Source organism: Leptodactylus fuscus, chromosome 8, assembly GCF_031893055.1.
Source record: "Leptodactylus fuscus isolate aLepFus1 chromosome 8, aLepFus1.hap2, whole genome shotgun sequence".
In the NCBI taxonomy this organism is placed as follows: Eukaryota; Metazoa; Chordata; class Amphibia; order Anura; family Leptodactylidae; genus Leptodactylus; species Leptodactylus fuscus.
This window is the reverse complement of record NC_134272.1, coordinates 31,792,374-31,813,182: the sequence shown is the minus strand read 5'-3', so window position 1 is coordinate 31,813,182 and position 20,809 is coordinate 31,792,374.

The following is a 20,809-nucleotide window of genomic DNA, read 5'->3' as shown; positions in this document are numbered from 1 at the left end:
GGATTCTTGCATCGATACACACATAAATAATTGATTGCAGTGGCTGTGGACAAACTACTCTTTGCATGAAGTGATTATCCGGAATTTGTTACCACGGGCCGGCTCTGTCTAAGAAAGATTTGTTATACAAAGTTTCATGTTGGACTATTTTTTTCAAATATGCATGGTACTTATTAAATACCATAACGATATTAGCGTTTCACACCAGTGCAATTTATTGAGATATATTTATACATTTTTTCTATAATGGAATCAGTTTTTACCGATAATCATAGAATTCGGAGATTAGCGGAGGTTTTTGATAATTCCTCTACAACCAATGATGAAGAAACAGCATGTAGGGAATTACTCAACAAATATTCCAAAACATGGACTTCAGAGATTAAAACATGGTGGGACCACAATTCCCTCAAGTCTTATCTTAACAAAAAGATGATACCACGCGGCTTGCGAATGAACAAAATAGCCACTACCATCTATAATGAAAGTTTCCAGACCAAATGGGAGGAAATACTCACTCAATGTTCATTTAAACTCATGGAATTGATTATCTCTGAGGAGGAAAACAAATTGGCAACATTCAAGGAGGACTTGGACAAGACTAAACTTGATTTGGTTCAATATGAACATACTAAAACCTACAAAGAAATTCTCCCTAAAATACAAACCAAAATCGGAGAATTGGAAAATAACATTGTTTCTATCAAAAAAAGGAAGTTTGTTCGTGATAAACAGGATTATGAACAAAATCAAGTCTACAATTGGAGAAAACAACAGCATTTTACTTCTACTCCACGATCCATTTTGAAGCGTTCGAGGGAGAGGAATAATTTTAAAGATTCCCGTGACCAGCCCTATCATGCATCACGAAGAGTTTCTTTCAGTTCTTCGGAGTTTGAAATCTCAGATAAGGAAAGTGGTCTCGATGATTTTCAGGACACCAATAGTTCTTCTGGTTTCAACACTTCTGTGCGATCAAAAAACGCACGCACAGGGCAGGCCGAAAGCATTCCAAGAAATCCAAGATTTTCCATCAGGAAAACGAGATCCACCCGGCAATAATGCATCCTGCCCTGCAATCTCTGGAATTAATGGACAGTAGTTCACCATGCATTGTTTCTTCTTCATCCAACAGTTATAACGATAGGGAATGTGTCGATTCTGTTAATGTGTCTGCACACAATATAGACAATATTGACAGTTGTTCCAGTGTCACTAATTTATCTTCCAAGAGTTTGTCCCCAGATATGGTATCTTTACTCAGTAGGGGGTTAAATTATGTTCCAATGGAAAGATTCAATTTGTTTGAAACTCTATTGGATGTGAATCGCTTTATGCGCTCTCTTACTGTCAAGAGACATTTTCTCTGTGAGGAGGAGGGTGAAATAGATACATTTTCCAATAGCATGAACAACAATATTATTAACGAATTTGCTTCACTTAATTTTCAAGAACAACTTAGCGTAATGGAACTTACTAAGTTACATTTGGAGAGTTCCACACCATCACGCACTGTACATTCTACCAAAGTACATTCTAAAAATCCCTATTTTTATCCAGTTCATTCTAGGGTTCCTGCATTTGATTCTTTTCAACATGTTGTTGAACGAGATCTTAGATCTCTACATTCTAAGATGCCATCTACTATCACTAAGGATAATTTAACTCGTAAGGAAAGATTGGCTCTTAAAACACTCATGCAGGACCAGTCTTTAACTATAAAAATGGCGGATAAGGGGGGAAGAGTAGTGGTGATGGACAGGGAGCAATATATACAATCTGCTATGACAATCCTACAGGATACTAACACATATAGAATTTTGAGCTCGGATCCCACTATAGAATTCCGAAATAATCTTGAAAAAATTCTTAATGAGGGATTAGAATTGGGTATTCTAAATACCAGAGATTTGGAATATTTGCTCGTGGATAAACCAATAACAGCCATATTCCACGGATTACCTAAATTACACAAGAATTCCGTCTCGCCTCCTTTACGTCCAATCATATCGGGCATTGGTTCCCTTAACGAGCGTACATGTGATTGGTTAGACGGAATTCTTCAACCGTTGGTTTTACGTACACCCGGACATCTCCGGGACACAAAACAGGTGCTTCAGACTTTTGAGGAATTTAATTGGCAGGACGCATTTTCTTGGGTATCTTGCGATGTTAAATCACTTTATTCATGTATTCCGCATGATAAAGCTTTGACTGCCCTCTCCCACCATCTGTACAGTTACTCCAACTATACAGAAGAATTCTGTGAATTCATCATTATGATTACGGAATATCTACTTAAACATAACTTTTTTGTTTTCAACAACACTTATTATTTGCAGATATGCGGAGCCCCAATGGGGGCCCGCTTTTCACCGTCTTTAGCAAATCTTTATATGTGCTGGTGGGAGGAGAGGTATATATATTCCATTTATAATCCATATGCAATTAGCATCCATTGGTACGGTCGATATATCGACGACCTCCTGCTTGTGTGGTCGGGGGATATATCGGCCGTGCCATCATTTTTGGAGTATCTCAACAATAATGACATGAATTTGGAATTCACTCATGTTGTTAATAAGAGTTCTATTCAATTTTTAGATCTCACACTTGAGGGGGACATACTTTTGAATAGAGTAATTTCAACACCATATCGCAAGGAAACCGCAGGAAACACCATTCTCCATGCATCTAGTTGTCATCCAGCACACACCATTATGGCAATACCTTTGGGAGAAATCACAAGAACAAAAAGATCTTGCTCTAAAGAAGGAGATTTTAAGGCTCAAAAAACACAGGTGTTAAATAGATTAAGGGCAAGAGGATACCCACATTGGTCTCTTCACAGGGCGGACAAATTAATTGCACAAAAGGACAGAACAGTATTATTATCAGATTCTGCAAAAGCAGGAAGAAACACTCAGTCCAATAAAAATGTTTATTTTTGTACGAACTACAGTTCTGACTATAATCAAATTATTAACATCATCAAAAAACATATCCCTATATTATTACAAGATGATGCAACATCCAGAGTTCTTGACTCTGGATGCCGGTTTGTTTCCCGAAGAGGGAAAACGCTCGGTAATATGCTGTCCCCCAGCATGCTTAGGGACAATTACAATAGCGTCAATGAATCATGGTTGACATACCTAGGTTTTCATAAATGTGGCACCACCAGATGTTCGGTTTGCAAATATGCATACAAAACATCCAGTTTTTGCAACAAAAAAAAGGATAAACAATATCGTATTAAATGTCACCTGAACTGTAGTTCTAGATATGTAATTTATTTAATTCGATGTTCACTATGTGATATATATTATGTGGGTTGCACCACTAGATGTCTCAGAACACGCATTTCAGAACATCTGAGGGACTGTACTAAAGATTTATCAGTCAACATGTCGGGAGCGTCCCGACATTTTGTTCAGGTACACAGTGGCAGTACAGTATCTTTCCAATTTTTTGCCATAGAAAAAGTGGTTAAGCCAATTAGAGGGGGTGATTGGGGCAGAAAACTACACAAACGTGAGGCATTTTGGATATTTGAACTATCTACTAGGTATCCGGATGGTCTTAATTTTAAGACCGATCTTATATACTTTTATTAATTCATATGCTCACGTTTAGAATTGATATATATATAATCGTTTCTTTTTCTACACCAATCTCAGGTTTTTTCTCTTTGGATAACAACTCCATTTAATATATGCAATTAATTCTATGTCCGACTTTCACATTTTATACTTCTTGTCTACACCGCAGACATCTGATACACCTTTTTATAAATATGGCTCCATGTCACGCAGTATTCCTCATCATGTGACATATCACGTGTCTTGAGGAGCCATCCTCAATCTGTTTGTTACATCTGCAGTCTAGGCAACAACATACATACCAGTTTTTCCAATCATGTGTTAAGTCACATGATCGGCTCCCCGGAATTGCATTCCCATTTCCGGGTTAGGAGCCTTCATCCACACAATGCGGTCGTATGTCCCTTTAGGCTGAAGATTTCTCACAATGTGAACTAGGACATAATCCAGCGGGATCTTTTCATACACTTACCTTAAGTCTTCCATCTTTATATATGCCATCATGACATTGACAACCTGTTCCACGGACACATTAACAACTCTCCAATGTAGGGTAAGCTAGTCATTTATTTATTTATCTTCAGAATATGCTAACTCTTTTTTCTATGAATTTTCTATGGTACAATTCACACATACATGTTCAGATGTATTTATATACATTTATGTGGATTTAGCATTCCAGTCCCATTTTTCTTTTTTGCATTCAAATGTTTATCGTGTGTCTTCACGTGATATGTCTCATGTGTTATGTATTTGTGTTTAATTACGTTCAGATGTTTTTGAGTATATAAGGAATGACCATGTTTAGTTTGCTATCGCTATGACTAAGAGGTTACACTACCTCGAAACGCGTCAGCGGCAGCCATGTTTCATGTAGGTCTCGTCTGATGTTTTGTCTTCGTGGACTGGTATGACATATACAAACAAAGAGATTTTTTTACATATATATATTCTCTATGCACTTTGGTGTTTACGCTATGTGTTTTTAGCAATCTAGAATAAAAGCCATGTTTTAATTCAGTCATTTTTTCGGTGCTGGATCCTTTTTCTTATTGTGAATACTGTCTTAATGCCCTGTCCGGAGGGCGGATTCTTGCATCGATACACACATAAATAATTGATTGCAGTGGCTGTGGACAAACTACTCTTTGCATGAAGTGATTATCCGGAATTTGTTACCACGGGCCGGCTCTGTCTAAGAAAGATTTGTTATACAAAGTTTCATGTTGGACTATTTTTTTCAAATATGCATGGTACTTATTAAATACCATAACGATATTAGCGTTTCACACCAGTGCAATTTATTGAGATATATTTATACATTTTTTCTATAATGGAATCAGTTTTTACCGATAATCATAGAATTCGGAGATTAGCGGAGGTTTTTGATAATTCCTCTACAACCAATGATGAAGAAACAGCATGTAGGGAATTACTCAACAAATATTCCAAAACATGGACTTCAGAGATTAAAACATGGTGGGACCACAATTCCCTCAAGTCTTATCTTAACAAAAAGATGATACCACGCGGCTTGCGAATGAACAAAATAGCCACTACCATCTATAATGAAAGTTTCCAGACCAAATGGGAGGAAATACTCACTCAATGTTCATTTAAACTCATGGAATTGATTATCTCTGAGGAGGAAAACAAATTGGCAACATTCAAGGAGGACTTGGACAAGACTAAACTTGATTTGGTTCAATATGAACATACTAAAACCTACAAAGAAATTCTCCCTAAAATACAAACCAAAATCGGAGAATTGGAAAATAACATTGTTTCTATCAAAAAAAGGAAGTTTGTTCGTGATAAACAGGATTATGAACAAAATCAAGTCTACAATTGGAGAAAACAACAGCATTTTACTTCTACTCCACGATCCATTTTGAAGCGTTCGAGGGAGAGGAATAATTTTAAAGATTCCCGTGACCAGCCCTATCATGCATCACGAAGAGTTTCTTTCAGTTCTTCGGAGTTTGAAATCTCAGATAAGGAAAGTGGTCTCGATGATTTTCAGGACACCAATAGTTCTTCTGGTTTCAACACTTCTGTGCGATCAAAAAACGCACGCACAGGGCAGGCCGAAAGCATTCCAAGAAATCCAAGATTTTCCATCAGGAAAACGAGATCCACCCGGCAATAATGCATCCTGCCCTGCAATCTCTGGAATTAATGGACAGTAGTTCACCATGCATTGTTTCTTCTTCATCCAACAGTTATAACGATAGGGAATGTGTCGATTCTGTTAATGTGTCTGCACACAATATAGACAATATTGACAGTTGTTCCAGTGTCACTAATTTATCTTCCAAGAGTTTGTCCCCAGATATGGTATCTTTACTCAGTAGGGGGTTAAATTATGTTCCAATGGAAAGATTCAATTTGTTTGAAACTCTATTGGATGTGAATCGCTTTATGCGCTCTCTTACTGTCAAGAGACATTTTCTCTGTGAGGAGGAGGGTGAAATAGATACATTTTCCAATAGCATGAACAACAATATTATTAACGAATTTGCTTCACTTAATTTTCAAGAACAACTTAGCGTAATGGAACTTACTAAGTTACATTTGGAGAGTTCCACACCATCACGCACTGTACATTCTACCAAAGTACATTCTAAAAATCCCTATTTTTATCCAGTTCATTCTAGGGTTCCTGCATTTGATTCTTTTCAACATGTTGTTGAACGAGATCTTAGATCTCTACATTCTAAGATGCCATCTACTATCACTAAGGATAATTTAACTCGTAAGGAAAGATTGGCTCTTAAAACACTCATGCAGGACCAGTCTTTAACTATAAAAATGGCGGATAAGGGGGGAAGAGTAGTGGTGATGGACAGGGAGCAATATATACAATCTGCTATGACAATCCTACAGGATACTAACACATATAGAATTTTGAGCTCGGATCCCACTATAGAATTCCGAAATAATCTTGAAAAAATTCTTAATGAGGGATTAGAATTGGGTATTCTAAATACCAGAGATTTGGAATATTTGCTCGTGGATAAACCAATAACAGCCATATTCCACGGATTACCTAAATTACACAAGAATTCCGTCTCGCCTCCTTTACGTCCAATCATATCGGGCATTGGTTCCCTTAACGAGCGTACATGTGATTGGTTAGACGGAATTCTTCAACCGTTGGTTTTACGTACACCCGGACATCTCCGGGACACAAAACAGGTGCTTCAGACTTTTGAGGAATTTAATTGGCAGGACGCATTTTCTTGGGTATCTTGCGATGTTAAATCACTTTATTCATGTATTCCGCATGATAAAGCTTTGACTGCCCTCTCCCACCATCTGTACAGTTACTCCAACTATACAGAAGAATTCTGTGAATTCATCATTATGATTACGGAATATCTACTTAAACATAACTTTTTTGTTTTCAACAACACTTATTATTTGCAGATATGCGGAGCCCCAATGGGGGCCCGCTTTTCACCGTCTTTAGCAAATCTTTATATGTGCTGGTGGGAGGAGAGGTATATATATTCCATTTATAATCCATATGCAATTAGCATCCATTGGTACGGTCGATATATCGACGACCTCCTGCTTGTGTGGTCGGGGGATATATCGGCCGTGCCATCATTTTTGGAGTATCTCAACAATAATGACATGAATTTGGAATTCACTCATGTTGTTAATAAGAGTTCTATTCAATTTTTAGATCTCACACTTGAGGGGGACATACTTTTGAATAGAGTAATTTCAACACCATATCGCAAGGAAACCGCAGGAAACACCATTCTCCATGCATCTAGTTGTCATCCAGCACACACCATTATGGCAATACCTTTGGGAGAAATCACAAGAACAAAAAGATCTTGCTCTAAAGAAGGACATTTTAAGGCTCAAAAAACACAGGTGTTAAATAGATTAAGGGCAAGAGGATACCCACATTGGTCTCTTCACAGGGCGGACAAATTAATTGCACAAAAGGACAGAACAGTATTATTATCAGATTCTGCAAAAGCAGGAAGAAACACTCAGTCCAATAAAAATGTTTATTTTTGTACGAACTACAGTTCTGACTATAATCAAATTATTAACATCATCAAAAAACATATCCCTATATTATTACAAGATGATGCAACATCCAGAGTTCTTGACTCTGGATGCCGGTTTGTTTCCCGAAGAGGGAAAACGCTCGGTAATATGCTGTCCCCCAGCATGCTTAGGGACAATTACAATAGCGTCAATGAATCATGGTTGACATACCTAGGTTTTCATAAATGTGGCACCACCAGATGTTCGGTTTGCAAATATGCATACAAAACATCCAGTTTTTGCAACAAAAAAAAGGATAAACAATATCGTATTAAATGTCACCTGAACTGTAGTTCTAGATATGTAATTTATTTAATTCGATGTTCACTATGTGATATATATTATGTGGGTTGCACCACTAGATGTCTCAGAACACGCATTTCAGAACATCTGAGGGACTGTACTAAAGATTTATCAGTCAACATGTCGGGAGCGTCCCGACATTTTGTTCAGGTACACAGTGGCAGTACAGTATCTTTCCAATTTTTTGCCATAGAAAAAGTGGTTAAGCCAATTAGAGGGGGTGATTGGGGCAGAAAACTACACAAACGTGAGGCATTTTGGATATTTGAACTATCTACTAGGTATCCGGATGGTCTTAATTTTAAGACCGATCTTATATACTTTTATTAATTCATATGCTCACGTTTAGAATTGATATATATATAATCGTTTCTTTTTCTACACCAATCTCAGGTTTTTTCTCTTTGGATAACAACTCCATTTAATATATGCAATTAATTCTATGTCCGACTTTCACATTTTATACTTCTTGTCTACACCGCAGACATCTGATACACCTTTTTATAAATATGGCTCCATGTCACGCAGTATTCCTCATCATGTGACATATCACGTGTCTTGAGGAGCCATCCTCAATCTGTTTGTTACATCTGCAGTCTAGGCAACAACATACATACCAGTTTTTCCAATCATGTGTTAAGTCACATGATCGGCTCCCCGGAATTGCATTCCCATTTCCGGGTTAGGAGCCTTCATCCACACAATGCGGTCGTATGTCCCTTTAGGCTGAAGATTTCTCACAATGTGAACTAGGACATAATCCAGCGGGATCTTTTCATACACTTACCTTAAGTCTTCCATCTTTATATATGCCATCATGACATTGACAACCTGTTCCACGGACACATTAACAACTCTCCAATGTAGGGTAAGCTAGTCATTTATTTATTTATCTTCAGAATATGCTAACTCTTTTTTCTATGAATTTTCTATGGTACAATTCACACATACATGTTCAGATGTATTTATATACATTTATGTGGATTTAGCATTCCAGTCCCATTTTTCTTTTTTGCATTCAAATGTTTATCGTGTGTCTTCACGTGATATGTCTCATGTGTTATGTATTTGTGTTTAATTACGTTCAGATGTTTTTGAGTATATAAGGAATGACCATGTTTAGTTTGCTATCGCTATGACTAAGAGGTTACACTACCTCGAAACGCGTCAGCGGCAGCCATGTTTCATGTAGGTCTCGTCTGATGTTTTGTCTTCGTGGACTGGTATGACATATACAAACAAAGAGATTTTTTTACATATATATATTCTCTATGCACTTTGGTGTTTACGCTATGTGTTTTTAGCAATCTAGAATAAAAGCCATGTTTTAATTCAGTCATTTTTTCGGTGCTGGATCCTTTTTCTTATTGTGAATACTGTCTTAATGCCCTGTCCGGAGGGCGGATTCTTGCATCGATACACACATAAATAATTGATTGCAGTGGCTGTGGACAAACTACTCTTTGCATGAAGTGATTATCCGGAATTTGTTACCACGGGCCGGCTCTGTCTAAGAAAGATTTGTTATACAAAGTTTCATGTTGGACTATTTTTTTCAAATATGCATGGTACTTATTAAATACCATAACGATATTAGCGTTTCACACCAGTGCAATTTATTGAGATATATTTATACATTTTTTCTATAATGGAATCAGTTTTTACCGATAATCATAGAATTCGGAGATTAGCGGAGGTTTTTGATAATTCCTCTACAACCAATGATGAAGAAACAGCATGTAGGGAATTACTCAACAAATATTCCAAAACATGGACTTCAGAGATTAAAACATGGTGGGACCACAATTCCCTCAAGTCTTATCTTAACAAAAAGATGATACCACGCGGCTTGCGAATGAACAAAATAGCCACTACCATCTATAATGAAAGTTTCCAGACCAAATGGGAGGAAATACTCACTCAATGTTCATTTAAACTCATGGAATTGATTATCTCTGAGGAGGAAAACAAATTGGCAACATTCAAGGAGGACTTGGACAAGACTAAACTTGATTTGGTTCAATATGAACATACTAAAACCTACAAAGAAATTCTCCCTAAAATACAAACCAAAATCGGAGAATTGGAAAATAACATTGTTTCTATCAAAAAAAGGAAGTTTGTTCGTGATAAACAGGATTATGAACAAAATCAAGTCTACAATTGGAGAAAACAACAGCATTTTACTTCTACTCCACGATCCATTTTGAAGCGTTCGAGGGAGAGGAATAATTTTAAAGATTCCCGTGACCAGCCCTATCATGCATCACGAAGAGTTTCTTTCAGTTCTTCGGAGTTTGAAATCTCAGATAAGGAAAGTGGTCTCGATGATTTTCAGGACACCAATAGTTCTTCTGGTTTCAACACTTCTGTGCGATCAAAAAACGCACGCACAGGGCAGGCCGAAAGCATTCCAAGAAATCCAAGATTTTCCATCAGGAAAACGAGATCCACCCGGCAATAATGCATCCTGCCCTGCAATCTCTGGAATTAATGGACAGTAGTTCACCATGCATTGTTTCTTCTTCATCCAACAGTTATAACGATAGGGAATGTGTCGATTCTGTTAATGTGTCTGCACACAATATAGACAATATTGACAGTTGTTCCAGTGTCACTAATTTATCTTCCAAGAGTTTGTCCCCAGATATGGTATCTTTACTCAGTAGGGGGTTAAATTATGTTCCAATGGAAAGATTCAATTTGTTTGAAACTCTATTGGATGTGAATCGCTTTATGCGCTCTCTTACTGTCAAGAGACATTTTCTCTGTGAGGAGGAGGGTGAAATAGATACATTTTCCAATAGCATGAACAACAATATTATTAACGAATTTGCTTCACTTAATTTTCAAGAACAACTTAGCGTAATGGAACTTACTAAGTTACATTTGGAGAGTTCCACACCATCACGCACTGTACATTCTACCAAAGTACATTCTAAAAATCCCTATTTTTATCCAGTTCATTCTAGGGTTCCTGCATTTGATTCTTTTCAACATGTTGTTGAACGAGATCTTAGATCTCTACATTCTAAGATGCCATCTACTATCACTAAGGATAATTTAACTCGTAAGGAAAGATTGGCTCTTAAAACACTCATGCAGGACCAGTCTTTAACTATAAAAATGGCGGATAAGGGGGGAAGAGTAGTGGTGATGGACAGGGAGCAATATATACAATCTGCTATGACAATCCTACAGGATACTAACACATATAGAATTTTGAGCTCGGATCCCACTATAGAATTCCGAAATAATCTTGAAAAAATTCTTAATGAGGGATTAGAATTGGGTATTCTAAATACCAGAGATTTGGAATATTTGCTCGTGGATAAACCAATAACAGCCATATTCCACGGATTACCTAAATTACACAAGAATTCCGTCTCGCCTCCTTTACGTCCAATCATATCGGGCATTGGTTCCCTTAACGAGCGTACATGTGATTGGTTAGACGGAATTCTTCAACCGTTGGTTTTACGTACACCCGGACATCTCCGGGACACAAAACAGGTGCTTCAGACTTTTGAGGAATTTAATTGGCAGGACGCATTTTCTTGGGTATCTTGCGATGTTAAATCACTTTATTCATGTATTCCGCATGATAAAGCTTTGACTGCCCTCTCCCACCATCTGTACAGTTACTCCAACTATACAGAAGAATTCTGTGAATTCATCATTATGATTACGAAATATCTACTTAAACATAACTTTTTTGTTTTCAACAACACTTATTATTTGCAGATATGCGGAGCCCCAATGGGGGCCCGCTTTTCACCGTCTTTAGCAAATCTTTATATGTGCTGGTGGGAGGAGAGGTATATATATTCCATTTATAATCCATATGCAATTAGCATCCATTGGTACGGTCGATATATCGACGACCTCCTGCTTGTGTGGTCGGGGGATATATCGGCCGTGCCATCATTTTTGGAGTATCTCAACAATAATGACATGAATTTGGAATTCACTCATGTTGTTAATAAGAGTTCTATTCAATTTTTAGATCTCACACTTGAGGGGGACATACTTTTGAATAGAGTAATTTCAACACCATATCGCAAGGAAACCGCAGGAAACACCATTCTCCATGCATCTAGTTGTCATCCAGCACACACCATTATGGCAATACCTTTGGGAGAAATCACAAGAACAAAAAGATCTTGCTCTAAAGAAGGAGATTTTAAGGCTCAAAAAACACAGGTGTTAAATAGATTAAGGGCAAGAGGATACCCACATTGGTCTCTTCACAGGGCGGACAAATTAATTGCACAAAAGGACAGAACAGTATTATTATCAGATTCTGCAAAAGCAGGAAGAAACACTCAGTCCAATAAAAATGTTTATTTTTGTACGAACTACAGTTCTGACTATAATCAAATTATTAACATCATCAAAAAACATATCCCTATATTATTACAAGATGATGCAACATCCAGAGTTCTTGACTCTGGATGCCGGTTTGTTTCCCGAAGAGGGAAAACGCTCGGTAATATGCTGTCCCCCAGCATGCTTAGGGACAATTACAATAGCGTCAATGAATCATGGTTGACATACCTAGGTTTTCATAAATGTGGCACCACCAGATGTTCGGTTTGCAAATATGCATACAAAACATCCAGTTTTTGCAACAAAAAAAAGGATAAACAATATCGTATTAAATGTCACCTGAACTGTAGTTCTAGATATGTAATTTATTTAATTCGATGTTCACTATGTGATATATATTATGTGGGTTGCACCACTAGATGTCTCAGAACACGCATTTCAGAACATCTGAGGGACTGTACTAAAGATTTATCAGTCAACATGTCGGGAGCGTCCCGACATTTTGTTCAGGTACACAGTGGCAGTACAGTATCTTTCCAATTTTTTGCCATAGAAAAAGTGGTTAAGCCAATTAGAGGGGGTGATTGGGGCAGAAAACTACACAAACGTGAGGCATTTTGGATATTTGAACTATCTACTAGGTATCCGGATGGTCTTAATTTTAAGACCGATCTTATATACTTTTATTAATTCATATGCTCACGTTTAGAATTGATATATATATAATCGTTTCTTTTTCTACACCAATCTCAGGTTTTTTCTCTTTGGATAACAACTCCATTTAATATATGCAATTAATTCTATGTCCGACTTTCACATTTTATACTTCTTGTCTACACCGCAGACATCTGATACACCTTTTTATAAATATGGCTCCATGTCACGCAGTATTCCTCATCATGTGACATATCACGTGTCTTGAGGAGCCATCCTCAATCTGTTTGTTACATCTGCAGTCTAGGCAACAACATACATACCAGTTTTTCCAATCATGTGTTAAGTCACATGATCGGCTCCCCGGAATTGCATTCCCATTTCCGGGTTAGGAGCCTTCATCCACACAATGCGGTCGTATGTCCCTTTAGGCTGAAGATTTCTCACAATGTGAACTAGGACATAATCCAGCGGGATCTTTTCATACACTTACCTTAAGTCTTCCATCTTTATATATGCCATCATGACATTGACAACCTGTTCCACGGACACATTAACAACTCTCCAATGTAGGGTAAGCTAGTCATTTATTTATTTATCTTCAGAATATGCTAACTCTTTTTTCTATGAATTTTCTATGGTACAATTCACACATACATGTTCAGATGTATTTATATACATTTATGTGGATTTAGCATTCCAGTCCCATTTTTCTTTTTTGCATTCAAATGTTTATCGTGTGTCTTCACGTGATATGTCTCATGTGTTATGTATTTGTGTTTAATTACGTTCAGATGTTTTTGAGTATATAAGGAATGACCATGTTTAGTTTGCTATCGCTATGACTAAGAGGTTACACTACCTCGAAACGCGTCAGCGGCAGCCATGTTTCATGTAGGTCTCGTCTGATGTTTTGTCTTCGTGGACTGGTATGACATATACAAACAAAGAGATTTTTTTACATATATATATTCTCTATGCACTTTGGTGTTTACGCTATGTGTTTTTAGCAATCTAGAATAAAAGCCATGTTTTAATTCAGTCATTTTTTCGGTGCTGGATCCTTTTTCTTGTTGTGAATACTGCCATTAATAACTACCCTGTTTCTTATCCACGAACCAGCTGGTAACCAAGGTAGACATGTTTTCTTCCAGTCCCATTATCAACCTTTTAGAATAACAAACTCCTTTGAAAAGTCCAGATACACCACATCTACAGCCCCCTAGGTCCAGGATAGGATCCCTTAGAAATCCTTCAAACAATGTTCCCACAATAGAGGTTAAACTTACAGGTCTATCGCTACCAGGCTCACTTTTGGGCCACTTTTTGAGTATTTGTACATTTGTTATCCACCATTCCTGTAGAAGAGACATGGTCATTACTGAATCCTTACATAATAAATATAAGGGTCTGTCTATGATAGTACATAATTCCCTCATAGCTCGGATTTGTATGCCATCTCAACCCAGTGACTTATCTGGCTTAGCATTTTAAGGGAATTGGTGCACTCCCTCATTGGGTTAAACAAGAGACATTAATTTGAGAATTTACATGTCTTTGATAATTTTATTTTCCTTTGTAAATACAGTACAGAAAAAGAGATGTAAAAATATTCATTGAAAAATAGTATTGGATGATGTTTACGTTCCTTCACAATTATTCGCTCTGCCTTGATCTTTGCTGCCTTTATTTGTCTTTTTACTTATTTTTCTATTTCTTTATTGCTAATATCACTACTAATGGGATTGTCCGGGAAGTATTAATTTACATCTCTAGTGCTACATCGTTACATAGTAATTGAGGTTGGGTGAAGACATTAGTCCATCAAGCCCAACCTATAACCTTACAATTCCCTACAGTGTTGATCCAGGGGAAGGCTCACGCCAATTGTCCCATTTGAGGGGAAAAAATTCCTTCCCCACTCCAATCTGGCAGTCAGTACTGGGGATGCTGATGATGAACTTGGGGGTTTTGCTCATTAGACCCTATAGTATAATAAGTCACACATCAGCCTGAAGAGGATGCTGGGTACCACCAGTTACTGCAAAGGTGCCCAGGAGGAGTGAGGCAAGGTGAGTTTTAAGCTATGGTGTATCTAAAGGCTCAAGGACCCTGGTACAAAAGTCTCATTTGAGCCCCCTATAGCAATTATTTCCCCATTTGTGCTTCCCCCACAGAATCCGTCCTTGACTATATTTTTTCCATTTACTCTTTTTTGCACGAAAAAGTTAATGGGACCAAAACAAAACAAAGACTTATTGCATTTGAAAAGGAAGTAAATTTACAATGCACTTATGGACCCAGTGGCAAGTGACCACTGTGAACCCTTTAGGTCAGTGGTTCTCAACCTTTCTAATGCCGTGACCCCGCAATACAGTTCCTCATGTTGCGGTGACCCCAAACCAAAAAATTATTTTGTTGGCTACTTCATAACTGTAAGGGCTAGTTCACACAGGGGGCGGTATAGCGGATCTATAGCGGATTTAGGCACTGAGAGTGACGCGGGGAGCCGCGTCACTCTCGGTTCAAAACACGCTTGCCACGACTGTTGCGGCTTCCCCCCCGGAGTTGGCTCAAACTAATGGGGCGACTCCGGAGGTTGCTACCGCCAGGCGGACGCCACGGGTCACCGAGCTGTGGAATCCACCTGAAGAAAGGGCAGCCCACTTTTTTTTTCCATGAGCGGCAGTATGCCTCTCCGCCAACTTTTGAAAAGCAGAAAGAGAGATAAAATGTGCGCTCCGCCCATTTTTATGTTGACTCCGCCAATTCTCATTCATTGTTCACGTGCTCCCACACAGTATAATCCTCCTACAGTCACCCGTAAATTATATGTCCCCCTCTCTATCTCTCCCCCAGTTTCATATAACCTCTTCATCTGCCCCGTTTCATGTCCCCTCGATCTCTGCCCCCAGATTCATGTCCCCTTATCTCTGCCCCCAGATTCATGTCCCCTCATCTCTGCCCCAGATTCATGTCCCCCCATCTCTGCCCTCAGAATCATGTCCCCCATCTCTGCCCCCAGATTCATGTCCCTCCATCTCTGCCCCCAGATTCATGTCCCCCATCTTGCTCACACACAGCCTGAACTTCCTATCACGCTCACACACAGCCTGAACCCCACTATTATGCTGACACACAGCCTGAAACACCCCCATCTTGCTCACACACAGCCTGAACCCCTCTATCATGTTCACACACAGCCTGAACTCCTCCTATCATACTCACACACTGCCTGCATCCCCTTCCCACCCCCACCCCTCTTGCTTACACTTGCTGTCTCCTCCCTCCATCTTACCTTCCAGTCTCCACTCACTGCAGCCTTCTCTTCCTGTGTAACTCGGCACTGTACTGAATAGCTCCGCCCACACCAGAGTCCGATCACATGGTCATAACGTCATCACAGGTACTTTACCCCACTAGGATCTACCCTGCTGCAAAGGCAGCGCGGCTTCTCAGCGGCTAAAGCCATCGGAAATATGTATTTTCCGATGGCTTTAGGCGACCCCTGTGGTTTGGTCGTTCGACCCCCGCCGGGGTCGCGACCCACAAGTTGAGAACCGCTGCTTTAGGTTATGCCAGTATTTATGGGCCTCTTGCACCTTCTGCACCCTTTCAAGTTATGCACCTGGTTTTAAGCATTTGTCGTCTTCCCTCACCTCCCCTGGGCCTCCACATATTATACTCTGTGGTCTGAGGAGACCCCAGAGTAAATAAATGTTTTTTGCTCAGGCAAACCAGATACTTTTGGAAATTTTGGTTTGCCCATCCTTACTAACTATGTAATATGTAAATAATATTAAAAAAAACTTGGCACTCACCCTGTACGTAAAAAAAAATCAAGCTTTTATTGAAGAAATCCAGGTAAAAACATTTACAGTGGGAGGAGGCACGCTCAGAGGAAGAGCGACAGCTTGAAAAAGTGCTGAATAGTACGAAACAGCTGTCGCTCTTCCTCTGAGCGTGCCTCCTCCCATTGTAAATGTTTTTACCTGGATTTCTTCAATAAAAGCTTGAATTTTTTACATACAGAGTGAGTGCCTAGTTTTTTTTCTATTATTTACATATCTTTTGGACTTTGCCTCACTTTGAGCACCACCCTTATATAGTAATTTTTCACCCCTATCCAGGCTATTGGTTTCTTTTGGTAGTGCCACCTTGCTCCACATAACTATGTAATATACTTTATATTGTCAAAGCCTACAATTCTCCCATTTAGCGTCTTTCCTATCTTTCATCGGCATCTTAGAGACCACGCCCTACTGTAATATATGACTTATGCTATCATTCCCACCAAGCCACATTTAGATATATACATTTTGATAAGGAAACTTGTAAAGAACTCCTAGTCCTCGTGATGAGCCAATCTCTTCAATACATACAGAATAATGGAGCTTCCAAAGTTTTAACCCATTTTTCACTAGCATGCAGTGCATAATTAAAAATCAGTCTACAGGATGTGCCATAAATGTCTGATCACCTATCTCTAACATAAATCCCCAACCTTTGCGCCCTGACTTTCCCTCATACCGCCATGTTGAGAAGACTGTCCTTGATGGTCAGGCTCTATGTGCTACACTAGTTCCAAAATTCTCATAGAAGTGAATTGTAGTTACAGTAACAGCGTACAACACATAGCCACATTGTTTCCATAACTCTTACTTGTATGAGAGTTATATAAACCATATAGGGGCATGAGGACAGCATGGTCTTCTCAGCATGGTCATGGTGAGGTAAGAGCAGGGACCAAAGTCTGAGGGGTTTCATTTTAGAGCTAGGAACGGGTTCCCGGAGTAGGGTTTGCACCTGCCTATACATTCACCGAGCAGTGGGATGAATAGCTTCTTTTGTATTTTTATGCCATGAACTCTTTCTTAAAAATAATATTTTGTGACTGGAAATCAGCTGGTACATCTATAAGTCATATAAAAACTGTGGATTTTCTACAATGAAACCGTGGGTGGAATATCTGCAGCATTCTTGAGGTTCAGCATATCTTATCAGACAGAATCAGCAGCGATAACTGACTTACAGTTTACACTTTGTATCTATAGCAAGTCAAATAATGCTGTGTATTAACTGCAGACATCATCTTAACAAAGCCACATTCTCCACCAGTTCAGGGGGTATTACGACTAGTGTCGCAAAAATTCATCCCTCCAATATGTTTACTCCATTACCATGAAGATTTGGCCAACAGTGAAAAATGGTAAAGATCAATGTTGTTATAAAAAAAAAATGGGTATTTTTTTATTGTTACCATAGAGATGTCACCTACAGCAGAGGCCTCACCATACCATAGCCTACCATACAGTGGCGTAGCTAGGAATGGCAGGGCCCCGTGGCAAACTATTGACATGGGGCCCCCCCCAACCGCACCGACGCCGAAGACCTCGATCGACCCCCTCCTCCGCACTCTATTATGTCCCTTAGTAAGCCCTGCACACAGTATTATGTCCATTAGCGGCCCCTGCACACAGTATTATCCACCATAGTGGCCCCTGCACACAGTATTATACCCAATAGTGGCCCCTGCACACAGTATTATGTCCCCATAGTGGCCCCTGCACACAGTATTATGTCCAGGATCGGCAAGTAAATAGGGCCCGTAATGACCAATTTAAAAAAAAACAAAAAACGCAGCAGTAGCGGCTGTCACCGGGCCCCCTAATGGCCCGGGCCCTGTGGTAGCTGCCTCTGCTGCCTCTATGGTAGTTACGCCCCTTGTACCATAGTCACAGATTCCATCAACAGGCATCACTCTTGCATCATCAGTGTGGCACAAAATCTCTGAGGACCACCATACAGTGAGGACCACCATACAGTGAGGACCACCATACAGTGGTGGTTAGCATGAGGTTAAGCAGGCCTTGGATAGATACTAATCTACCAAGGGACAAACAATATAAAAGCCTTATAATATAATATATGAATTTATTTTTATATCAGTCTACTTTCTAAGGATATTAGTCTAGCTTTCTCTCTGACTTTTGAGCTACAGACTACACATATCAGATTAGGAACTCCGTTTAGAGAAAAGACGTCTACGGGGAGATCTAATAACAATGTACAAATACATGAAGGGACAACACAAAGAACTTTCTAAGGATCTTTTTACCCCTAGACTAGTGACAAGGGGACATCCTCTACATCTAGAGGAGAGAAGTTTCATCATCAGCAACATAGAAGGGGATTCTTTACAGTAAGAGGAAGTGGTGATGGTGGATTCATATAACAAGTTCTTAATATTGTTCTCAACAATATTATGAGTTATGGATTCTAGATTTTAAGGACATGTTGATCCAAGGTTTTTATACTGACTACCAGATTGGAGTTGGGAAGGAATTTTTTCCCCCTGAAATGGGGCAATTGGCATAATCCTCATGGGCTTCTTTGCCTTCCTCTGGATAAACACTGTAGGGTCTGTAGGGTTATACAGTTAGGGCCAGAAATATTTGGACAGTGACACAAGTTTTGTTATTTTAGCTGTTTACTAAAACATGTTCAGAAATACAATTATATATATAATATGGGCTGAAAGTGCACACTCCCAGCTGCAATATGAGAGTTTCCACATCCAAATCGGAGAAAGGGTTTAGGAATCATAGCTCTGTAATGCATAGCCTCCTCTTTTTCAAGGGACCAAAAGTAATTGGACAATGGACTCTAAGGGCTGCAATTAACTCTGAAGGCATCTCCCTCGTAAACCTGTAATCAATGAAGTAGTTAAAAGGTCTGGGGTTGATTCCAGGTGTGTGGTTTTGCATTTGGAAGCTGTTGCTGTGACCAGACAACATGCGGTCAAAGGAACTCTCAATTGAGGTGAAGCAGAACATCCTGAGGCTGAAAAAAAAGAAAAAATCCATCAGAGAGATAGCAGACATGCTTGGAGTAGCAAAATCAACAGTTGGGTACATTCTAAGAAAAAAGGCATTGACTGGTGAGCTTGGGAACTCAAAAAGGCCTGGGCGTCCACGGATGACAACAGTGGTGGATGATCGCCGCATACTTTCTTTGGTCAAGAAGAACCCGTTCACAACATCAACTGAAGTCCAGAACACTCTCAGTGAAGTAGGTGTATCTGTCTCTAAGTCAACAGTAAAGAGAAGACTCCATGAAAGTAAATACAAAGGGTTCACATCTAGATGCAAACCATTCATCAATTCCAAAAATAGACAGGCCAGAGTTAAATTTGCTGAAAAACACCTCAAGAAGCCAGCTCAGTTCTGGAAAAGTATTCTATGGACAGATGAGACAAAGATCAACCTGTACCAGAATGATGGGAAGAAAAAAGTTTGGAGAAGAAAGGGAACGGCACATGATCCAAGGCACACCACATCCTCTGTAAAACATGGTGGAGGCAACGTGATGGCATGGGCATGAATGGCTTTCAATGGCACTGGGTCACTTGTGTTTATTGATGACATAGCAGCAGACAAGAGTAGCCGGATGAATTCTGAAGTGTACCGGGATATACTTTCAGCCCAGATTCAGGCAAATGCTTCCAAGTTGATCGGACGGCGCTTCATAGTACAGATGGACAATGACCCCAAGCATACAGCCAAAGCTACCCAGGAGTTCATGAGTGCAAAAAAGTGGAACATTCTGCAATGGCCAAGTCAATCACCAGATCTTAACCCAATTGAGCATGCATTTCACTTGCTCAAATCCAGACTTAAGGCGGAAAGACCCACAAACAAGCAAGACCTGAAGGCTGCGGCTGTAAAGGCCTGGCAAAGCATTAAGAAGGAGGAAACCCAGCGTTTGGTGATGTCCATGGGTTTCAGACTTAAGGCAGTGATTGCCTCCAAAGGATTCGCAACAAAATATTGAAAATAAAAATATTTTGT